Genomic DNA, 10,085 nt, shown 5'->3' with positions numbered 1-10,085 from the left:
GAGACCCCCTCAGGGTTGGTGTCTAATGATGTCAGAAGTTCTTGCCTGGTTTTTACAGCAGGCTGACRGATGCCTTGCAAAATCCCACTGGCTTCTGCAGCTCTTAGATCAGCAAATATGGGCAGGTCTAGGGGAACAGCCAATACGACAACCCTCAGCAGCAAGATGTCCTTAAAGCTAGACTGGAGACTAGATGAGCTCATCCTCATAACTGTTAATAGAAAGCCCAAGTGCAAAGGCTCAYGTTGACTTCAGAGGGCTTGGAGAGAACAGTAGGCACAGTGTTACATGCCTGTCCTGTACCAAACATGAGTTGTTTGTTTTACGTATTTGTACATAGAGCTTTGGGGCTCTTTTCTTCTCCAGCATACAGCAGTGTTATCCTCTGTGCCACTGGAGTGCTAGTGGTGAGACGGAATTTAGCCTTGAAGCCTTTAAAAATCCTCTTTTTTTGCTCCCCCTTTGGAACAGTGAAATCTATGTCTGTAAATTAAAGGCAGAAACTATGGGAGGACTAGGCATAGCCCTGAGTCTTAYAGATCACATATTTTGGAAGAAACTGGTAGCTGGCCTTCTAGGACTTGCACTCTGCAAGCTTTTGCCAGCACAAGCTCTGCAGTCCCACTGTATAAAACAATGGTATTGGTGGATGTTATTAGTAAGAACCTGAATATTTTTTGGAGGCAGAAGTGAAATTACAAGTCTATCATTCTCCTAGCCACTGTGCAGTCTTTATTCTGAAGCTCTGATCTAAATGAAAAAGATAAGGGGAGAGAGACATCCAAATAAATTACATAAGAACGGGCAAGAATTGATGCCAAAGCAGCACCTTTTGCAGAGTTGGAATTTCACCTAGAGATGGATTTCACACCTGAAGTGCTCTGGGCATTGCTGTTGCACTGGTGGAGTGGGCAAYCAGAGGTGCCAAGTTAAAAAACAGCCCTATAAAAACTTGGGACCAAAAGACCGCTGAGCCCAAAGCTCATGTTTCCTAGGCAGGGGGTTGATCACAGGTTTCTTCTGTGTCTCCCCAGAGATGGGGGTGCCTGCAGAGCTGCAGGCCTAGGTACCTGGCTAGGTACATGGAGGGAAAGTGAGATCCTGCAGCAGATCAGACTCCCCTCCTGCTGCTCGCCACTGCCAGCACTACCTTTGAGGCAGAGGAAAAGGGAAAGAGGACAAACGAGGAAACAGAACAAAAAATGCTGGCTGTTTGACTACTTAGGATATGAAGGTTTTAAATCCTTTTGGTGTTTACATGTGGTGTCCAAAATCATTGCTGGGGAATGGAGAGAGGGTCCCTTATAGGGCAGAGTTGGAGCCTGTGGGATTACTGWACTCCTCTGAAATAGAAAGCTGCTGAGCTGCAGTTGTTCCTTTTGAACCCATATCAGTCCACCTGCTCCTTCAAGACATCTCTCATATATCAGCTGAGTAACCAACTCATGATAGTCACGGTTTGGGTTTCCCAGTGAGGAGGAGCCTGCTTTACTAATTTAAGACCTGTCACTGATCTAAAGGACGTTTCAGAGGGCTCTTCCCCACCTCATTGCTCCTTGCCTTGTGGCAACTAGTGCTTTTAAGTGTCATACAGTTGCAGTAATAAAATTCAGCGTGACGTGCAGAGTGCAGTGCTGGTGGTTCAGTGGCATTCAGTGATGATGCTTTCCCAGTTCAAGTTTTTTCCAATCATTCCTCACTAGCAAATCATAGCACCAATATCCATCCTGATGTTACAAATTATACAGTACTCCCCAATTAGCAGAGCTGTTCTGCCTTGCTCCAGCTGAGGCTCTGACATATTTGGGGCCTAGAAAAGATGGGCAGAGTTGCTCTGTCCAGCCCTTGAATTTTTCAGGGCTATATTCCCCCTTCTTCATCTCTCTGGGGCCACTGGCCTTTGCTTAGCCTGTGACTCAGACTGCACAGAAGTGCAAACAAAATAAGTGCCACTGATGAATTTGTTTTTGCCATATGGTGCAAAGATTTTCTGCAATAAATACAACTGGTTATATTAATGTGGGTTATCTAACTGTGCATTTGACCAGTTTTAATCCCAAACTAATCAGGTTATTGTTCGTTCATTAATCAGCTGTATAAGCCAAACGCTGTTAACTAAGGGTACTTATTTGACAGCTTCCTGGATGTATCTATTTTTTATTGTTATTTCACTAGCTTTGACAAATGCTTTGGTGCCAATGTCCTCCCACTAGCACAAAAGAAGGAAAAATTACTCTAGTCTTTTTGGAGCAATGCAAATGTCAAATGAGTGTGAGAGGACACCTTGGCCTGCTCCGATCTCTTGTGAACTTTGGATGTCTTTGTAACTTAAAGCCAGGTCCAGATTTGAACTTCTCACCTCTTGAGCCTGTCTGTGCTAGGAGGCTGAATTGATGGGGCTTATTTTTCCCGATGATCTTTTCCTTTCCCCTCTCCTTCTCATTTGACCTGGCTGGCCAAGGTCTGCGTTGCTCCGAAAACGGCAGTGTTGGTGRGGGATTGGCTAGTGTGTAGGAAATCAGATGCCTTGCTTTTTTCGTCTTCAAATGTCAACCCATCTGCTTCTGCCATAGAATTTTTTAAAGGCTCTCTCACTAATAACACTTTTTTTCTCTCTCTCTTTTCATCTTTTGTCTAGAAACTCACTGCCAACATGTCTGATACCGAGGAAGTGTAAGTAGAGAGAAACCCACCTGCATGTTCATCTGTTTGGCGCGGCTCCRTGCAGTTGAGAAGGCTTCCCTGCGGGGGTCAAGGCTCGGAGCCTCTGCTCTGGGCACTCTGCGCCTGGTCTGAAGCCCCCTGAGTGAGGACATGGAAGGAGTTTCCCGGCTCTAGGTTTCAAAGGGTCCATCACAGTTCACCTGACGTTTACCCCTTCCAACACTCAGAGTTCTCCAGGAACTTTGAGCACACTCAGCCTGTCCCAGACGGCTGTGGAACTGTACCTAGAGGAGGCTGAAWAAAACACTCAGTGTAGGAGCCGTTTTCAGCGTGATTTGATAAAACTAAGGTAACATGACCAAACTGAACGGCACCTTTTGTTTATGCGTCAATAGGTACAGAGTTTCTGATGTGGGATAGATGAGAGATTTAGGGAAATCATGAGACCCTGGGCATCATGGACAGGAAGCAGAGGAGACCAGGAGATCGGTATTGTTACAGTCATGGGATAAACATGAAGCACTGTCTAGCTTATCCCAAACTTTCATTGGAAAGCCTAAGGATTTAGGGAACCTATGTCATGGCTGGGCTGGGGTAGACTGGCTTGCCCAGTATGCAAGGGCCAGCGCCCGGTTTCATCGGTCCCTGCACAGCTCTGGCTCACAGGAATCCGTTCTATGCCCTTGTGATGGCAGGATTATTCCTGGGTATGGCTATATATGCACAAGCTCATTTTGCAGAACATTATTCAGGAAACAGAACCAAAAAGCATTCTTTTACTAATGCAAAAACAAATGGATGGGAGAATGGGGGAAAGAAGAAACAATGTAGATTTTGAACAAAGGTGCATTAGGTTGCTGCAACACATGGTTTCCAGCTTCATGATAATATGGAGCAGAGAAATATTTACCTTTCAACATCCTTTTTTCCCTCTCTCACAGGGAGCACGGAGAGGAGGGTAAGTCTTAAATCTGTCTTTCATTGCTTCAGTGCAAGTCTGCAGTATTCAGTGGCTGTTTCTTTTCTTTTCTTTTTTTTTTTTTTTTTTTCTTTTTTCTCTCCCCAGCAGATGTGAATGTACGTACTATCTCGTGCATCCGTCAGTCTGGCTGTCACTAGCTTCTGATGATTTTATACTCCTTGTGGTACTTTAGCTGCGTTAAGTGCCATGGCCAGACAAGAAGTATGCAGGGACAGATGGGGGCTGTGTTGGGCTGTGTCTGCTGGTGCTGCCCAGGCTTGAGCCTGGGGCTTATGTCCTCTCTGGGGCTGCTGCTAGGCATTTTTTACAAGGGGTACTGCCACCTGCTGGCAATTTATTTTATGAATTTTGTATACAGAGCAAAAATATTGTCTGTTTTAAAATATATACGMATACAATATATAATGTATATATAATATATATATATATATAAATGAACAATACATAGCAACATATTTTTCCTTGCTAGTTTTTTCTTATAGTCAAAGGCTGTCACCTTTTCCCATCTAAAGCATATGTATACCTGAGTTCCCGYTGCCCAAGATAAAATTTGACGGAATATTACCCTCTTTCCATCAGCTTTCCTTTCCTTGGATAACTCCTCTTTTTTTTTCTCAAAGCCATTTTATTTGATTTCTTTTTTTCTGTTTTGGAAGTGGTATCCTCGAGGGCATCTTGTTATGTGTCGTGGTGTCTGTGAAGGGCTCTTGGTTGTGGGTAATATCCTGCTAACACCCGTTGTAGTCTGTTCGCAATGCTAAGGCTTGTGGTTGATTTTTCTGCCTTTTTTTCCCTTATTTCAATGCAGAGGAATATGAAGAAGAAGGTAATAAAAACTTGGAATGTAATTTATCTTTCCCTGACTCTTGATCCTACCTTTTCATTGTCTGTATTTCACCCTTCTCTTTGACACTTGCCACTAAAGGTGAGTTGAAACACTTGATCAGTAAGTTGGTCCAAACTATAAAACCAGTCAAATGTGGCCATGATGTCCGCAGCTTTCACATTATGTTGAAACACAGTATTTGTKTCAGCCAAAATAGAGATTGTGGATGGTTATAAAGCTCATAGCTGAACCAAGAAATTAAACCATCCCCAAACTCAGGGCCTCTTGGATCTGGGACTAGCACAGAGCCCATAGAATTTACAAGAGAAATCTTGAAATTCTGATTTTGGCAAAAYCCCTGCTTGGGGGGGTTGTTTAAGGAAAAAGCTTTTTGCAAGGTGGTTTGTTGCAGTTACATAAATAGTTGACTAGGATTCTTGCCTGTTTTGTGTCCCCCCCCCCTCCCGGTCAAAACCTGTCTGGGGGCGATGGATCATCTGCTCCCCCTGTCCCCCTCCCAGAGCAGYATCTGGAAAATAAAGGATACAAATCCTTTTTGTAAAAATGTACAAAGAGCCCAGCAAAATCTTTCCACTTATTTGAYTGAAATATGGCTTTTTTTCCCTCATACTCCCCCCTGAATATTTTGAAATTGAAAAGAGCAGGTTGTCCAGCCCCCAAAGAGCACCAAACATTTTGCTGAGATGGATGGAGAAGGCAAGGCAGAGACTTGACTGGCAAAGATGAAGTGTTTTAGTTCACCTTTAGCTGGCAAAAGGTGATTTGACAAGCTGCTATAGACATATAAGAGACTTGAAAAGATGGAGTATGAGAAGCCCTTGTCATCCCTCAACTTCTTCACCTGGGTTGTCTCATCTCTTGCAACTGCCAGGGAGGAGAAGATCTTAGGGCTGTGCTATTGCTGGTGCTGGCACTCGTGTTGGCTAGGTGCTTTTGACACATTGSCTTCAGCTTGGACAAGCATAGCTGTAAGCTGTTGTGCCTTGTTTTCCCAAGGCTTTATGGTGGGAGACTCCTGGAACAGAAATGAGGGACCAGATCTGGGCTGATCTGCACAGCCCTTTCGCTTTCTCTCAAAATTTTACTCTAGTRTCCAAGATGGCTTGTAATAAGAGCACAAGAGAAAAATCATTTTTGGGGAGGTGAAGATATTTGAATTTTGAGGGTATGACACCAGCTCAGAGGGAAAAAGACTTTCCCCTTGTGCAGAAGTTTCCATCTTAGGGTTTTTATACAGGACAGTTTATTTGCTACAGATTGTCCCAAATTGCTGCAACCAGCTCTCTCCTGCCAATGGTGATGGAGCAGAGGTGCAACTATAGATTTGCTCAGAGTAGTTCCCCCTCTAAGATATGTTCTCCTTATGTCTCCACTCCAGCATTGCTACTGGTGGGATCAGGGGCTTAAAAAAGGAAATACAGAAACCGTATCCATTGTAGAGCCCTCCAAAATCAAGAGCCACTCGAGCACCTTCTAGTCTCTAATGGTTGCCTTCCTGCCCTGTCTGGAGGGACGACCCAGCCTCGTGCTGCAGGAAGGGCCTGTGGAGAGCCAGGCGCAGACCCCGTAGTGGGCACAGGTGCTATTCATGCTCCACTCTTCTCCATGCCTTGTCAAACATGCAAAGARTGAGCACAGGGTGCTATCAGTACAGACAAACCATCTGAAGAGGAGAAGGATTTCTTCCTTTTCTGCTTTCTCCTTTCTTACCTAACTTCATTCTCTGGGGTTTCAAGAATTTCATCATTAATATGAAATTAATAGGCAGGTGATTATTTCCCTATTTCTTTAATTTGCATGGCCATCTCCTCTGAGGTGTACCCTCATCTGGTTTTCTACTTCTGCTTGACGTTTGCATTATCTTCTGAAGTCATTTGTTTCCTTGGCATGTAACTTCTTTCCATTGTCTTCTAACCACCTTTTCTCCAGGCCATAGCTCACTAGATGACAAGTTTATAACAATTTTCTGTTTCATTTTCTTGCTTGCTGTTGCTTCTTGTTCCATGACACTTGCCCCCTGAAGCTCAGGAAGAAGGTACGTGACATGGCTTCTGGTTTCCGTGGAATCACTTCCATTATGTTACTTATTGAGCTGGTGAGAAACTGGGACTGGTTTTAGTTTCCAAAATAAACAGATGGCATATACATAGCATCAAATATATATTTGTTTCAACCCAACTTTTCTGCTGGACTGCTTGAATTTTTTGTCACAAATATATCAAGTCCCTCCTTTTTCTCCCAAAGCTTAAGATTTTTTAAAGGAGAAAAAAAACTTGCAGAATTTATATCCATCTGTTGAAATTCAGGAATATATTTCTTTGAAATTCCAAAATTTGATAAATGTTGGCCCAAAACTTTCAGCAGCTTGAGAAAGATCAGAAAAAAAGAAGCAYCACAAATTTATTTTTMRTTAAGATTTAACTTGTAATGAAATTTAGGGAAATTTCAACCAGCTCTAATAAAGAATAAAATAATGGATGCATCTTTTGCATGCTTTTTTTGTGACTGTATTCCTATGTTTCAGTAACACTTATAACCCTGTAATATGTATSAATATTATACCATTCATACCCAGTATGAATGTTATTAAATCTCTTTCATCCYGTAACTCTATAATTTTGTATTCTGATCCATCATAATGGCCCTGGGAGCTTGGAAAACATCAAGGTTGTTTAAAAGAAATATTTGTTTTAATTTTCTTTTCCCTTTCCCTTTGTTCCATGATGTTTCCCACCTACAGAAGAAGTTCAAGAAGAAGGTATGTGAAACAGYTTTCCATCTCTTCTCTTTCCCRTTGCAAGGCTCAGTGTTAATGTGCACTTCATTTTGCAAGTTGGTAGAAGAAAAAAGAAGGCAGAAGAAATATATATTTTTGGCGACAAATGATGCCACATATGAAAACATTCACTTCCTGCACGTCTCTCCAATTCTACAAAAGCGATATTTGCTGGTTTAACAAGGCACTGAGTGCTGGGGCACATGTAAATGCTCTGGAGGCAGCTTGCCCACAGGTTATCAAACTATTTGCAGACGGAGGAATTTTTTTTTCCCTTTACACCAGCTTTCTCTGACATAGCTCAGGAACCGGCTGTAGCTCCTCCCGGCATTACGCCGGTGTGCGAGTGCCCGTTTCTGAGTTGCACAGAGGGTGTCTCCCACCCTTGGGTGTTTGTGCAGACACTGCTGCTCCGCCCAGCGGTTTCAGGGAGGGAAAAAGCCCAGGAAATGCGGATACCATCCCCTGGCGCAGACCACAGCAGGTTCCGTGGTTCGTTTTTAACCCTGTGTGCTTGTAACACCTGCTCGGGAGCAGCTGAGGTCTGGCTACCATGGTTGATATCAAACATCAATTGGCTTCTCATCTGTAGTTTTGCCAGATAATAATCAGATGGATTTTAAAATCAAAATCCATCTGTGACAGAGTATGTTTGTAACTGTGTACTACATAATACATATTACTTAACATGTAATATTATATATAGGATACTTCATATATTATATATAAAATATTATAATATATAGTATTATATATAATATACAAACACCTGATATGTACTACAGAATGAAGAAGTTACTGACTCTCTGCACCTGGGTGTTGGCAGGTAGCCACCGCTGGCTGCCGGCGTTGCCCACGGCCTTGGTCGACAGGGATGAGCAGGGAGCTGGAGCGGAGGCTCACCCTTGGCAGCTGGGGCATTGGTGCCATGGGTGTGAGGMGCCAAAGGGCACCCAGTGCATCCACATTTGAAAGTTTTCTTTATGGGCATACTTAAAATACAGGTAAACCTGGTTATAGAGCAGTTCAGTCCTGAGCAGTTCGCAGTGTGTTTCCACCTCCTGAGGGATTTACATTTCTTGCTGTATCTCTGTTTATCTGTTTCCATTTCATCTCCYGCTCTGTTTCTCCATTCGTACCCGGTATGTTTTCAACCCCCTCAGCCTCGGCTGAGTAGTGTGAGGCTGTTGTAGCCACGCAGCCCTTGTTCTAACCGTTCTCGTTTTCCTCCACATTGCTCTTGTCCCGTGGCGCCTCCCACTCGCAGCAGCTCATGAAGTAGGTACGTGACCCGAGATTCCTGATCACTCCCTTCCCCTYGGCAGGGGTCTTGGGAACTCACGGGTGGCGCAAGAGGAGTGGGACACAGTGACCTCACGTTACCGCTTCTGTTATGTTTGCTTTCTGCCTTTCCTCCACCACCATCCCTCCTGCAGAGTAACGCGCAAGGGTGAGCTTGGTGCCTGGAAAGCGGAGCTGGGCTCAGCGCACCAAGCCCAGGCGTCAGCAGTGCAGCACTTCCCCAGGGCTCTGGCATGYCCCTGCCCTCCCAAATTCACTTGCCTGCACGTCTGGGAAAGCTGTGCATCTGATCGGGTCCATGTCTCTGCCAACCATGAACGCYTGAAGCCCTCCCCCATGGGGCAAGCGCTCAGGGCACTGTGCCATAAATGTAGAGTTTCTCCCCATCTGTTATGTTTTCGCCTGCTCCTTTCATGCCATACAGTTATTTCCTGTCCACGCATGCCTCTAATTCCTCCCCCTTCTGGCCCTCACTGTATCCTCTGCCAAATTCGACTGTCCTCCTCCGTCTTACTCYCTGGCATGACACAGCTTTCAGCCTCGATAGCAATGTGTTTCTCCTACTGTTCCTTCACACTGTTCCTGTCCTGTGGCACTTCCCACCTAAAGTCTGTGAGGAAAATATGTGATCTGACTCCTGAATTCCTGGCTTTCAGAGTAACCTCTGGGTTGTGCGGGAATTACTAAGACGGTAAAAAGAAAACAGGAGTTAAAAATAGGCATATAAATGCTGAATACAGCTTGCCACTCTTTTTGTTTGCTTTGTTCTTTTCCTTCATGTTCTGTCTCAACATTCAACCTTCTGGTGATGCTCTGTGGTAACCATTGCATGGAGAAAAAAACAGTATGAAACTGTTGGGAAATGTAAACCTCTTAAAAGGGTAAAGATTGAAAAGTCTCCATTCTGAGACTTGTTGTATCGCGTTGGGAAGCCTATCCTGGGCTTCCACATGGGTTGGGCCAGGCCCCTAGACAACCTGCAGATGTGCTAGTATATATGTCCRCTGCTGCAGTCAGGGACAGAATTTGACCTCATTTATCTGGGGAATATTCTTACAATATCCTCTCCACATGCCCCTTTTTCAGATTAAACTCTGTTGCATGAAGCAATTGGTGATAATTCTTATACTTTAGCTTTGCAAATGATTAAAGATTTTTTCTTTTTTTTTTCTTGTTCATGCAGTAGACTTTCTAGGGCATTGTCTTGTCATAGTAAGYGTGGCCGTATGCCAGCAAAAAGATGCTGGCCTCAGTAGATAAATCCATTTTAAGTCTACGCAAGCATCAGYGTTGAGAAACAGCATGCTCTTCCTTGTCTAATACAGGACTGCACTAATGTGTGTTTGAGACAAATGTCATCTGATACAGTAACTAAAGTCAACTTAAAGTTTTAATATCTCAATCAGACTATTTATGTCTTTCCACTTGTGCTCTCATTTTCAATAATACTTCTCACATCATTATTAATTTTATGTCTATATAAGGTATTCTCAGGCATTCGGTTTTGAGAGCGA

General features: G+C 43.7%; 1 long non-coding RNA gene across 1 annotated transcript; it reads left to right on the top strand.

Moving 5' to 3' along the window:
* The first annotated feature begins 2,636 nt into the window (after positions 1–2,636).
* Positions 2,637–4,472, top strand: LOC146597393 (uncharacterized). Its single transcript, XR_014895516.1, has 3 exons — positions 2,637–2,673; positions 3,606–3,622; positions 4,455–4,472. It is a non-coding gene; the product is annotated as an uncharacterized LOC146597393 (long non-coding RNA).
* The last annotated feature ends 5,613 nt before the right edge of the window (positions 4,473–10,085 follow it).

The sequence above is a fragment of the Rhea americana genome, unplaced genomic scaffold (assembly GCF_003343005.1).
Source record: "Rhea americana isolate MKP2758 unplaced genomic scaffold, rheAme1 scaffold_187, whole genome shotgun sequence".
NCBI classification, from domain to species: Eukaryota; Metazoa; Chordata; class Aves; order Rheiformes; family Rheidae; genus Rhea; species Rhea americana.
Note: the sequence above shows the minus strand (reverse complement) of the source record. Positions and strands in the feature narration are given on the sequence as shown.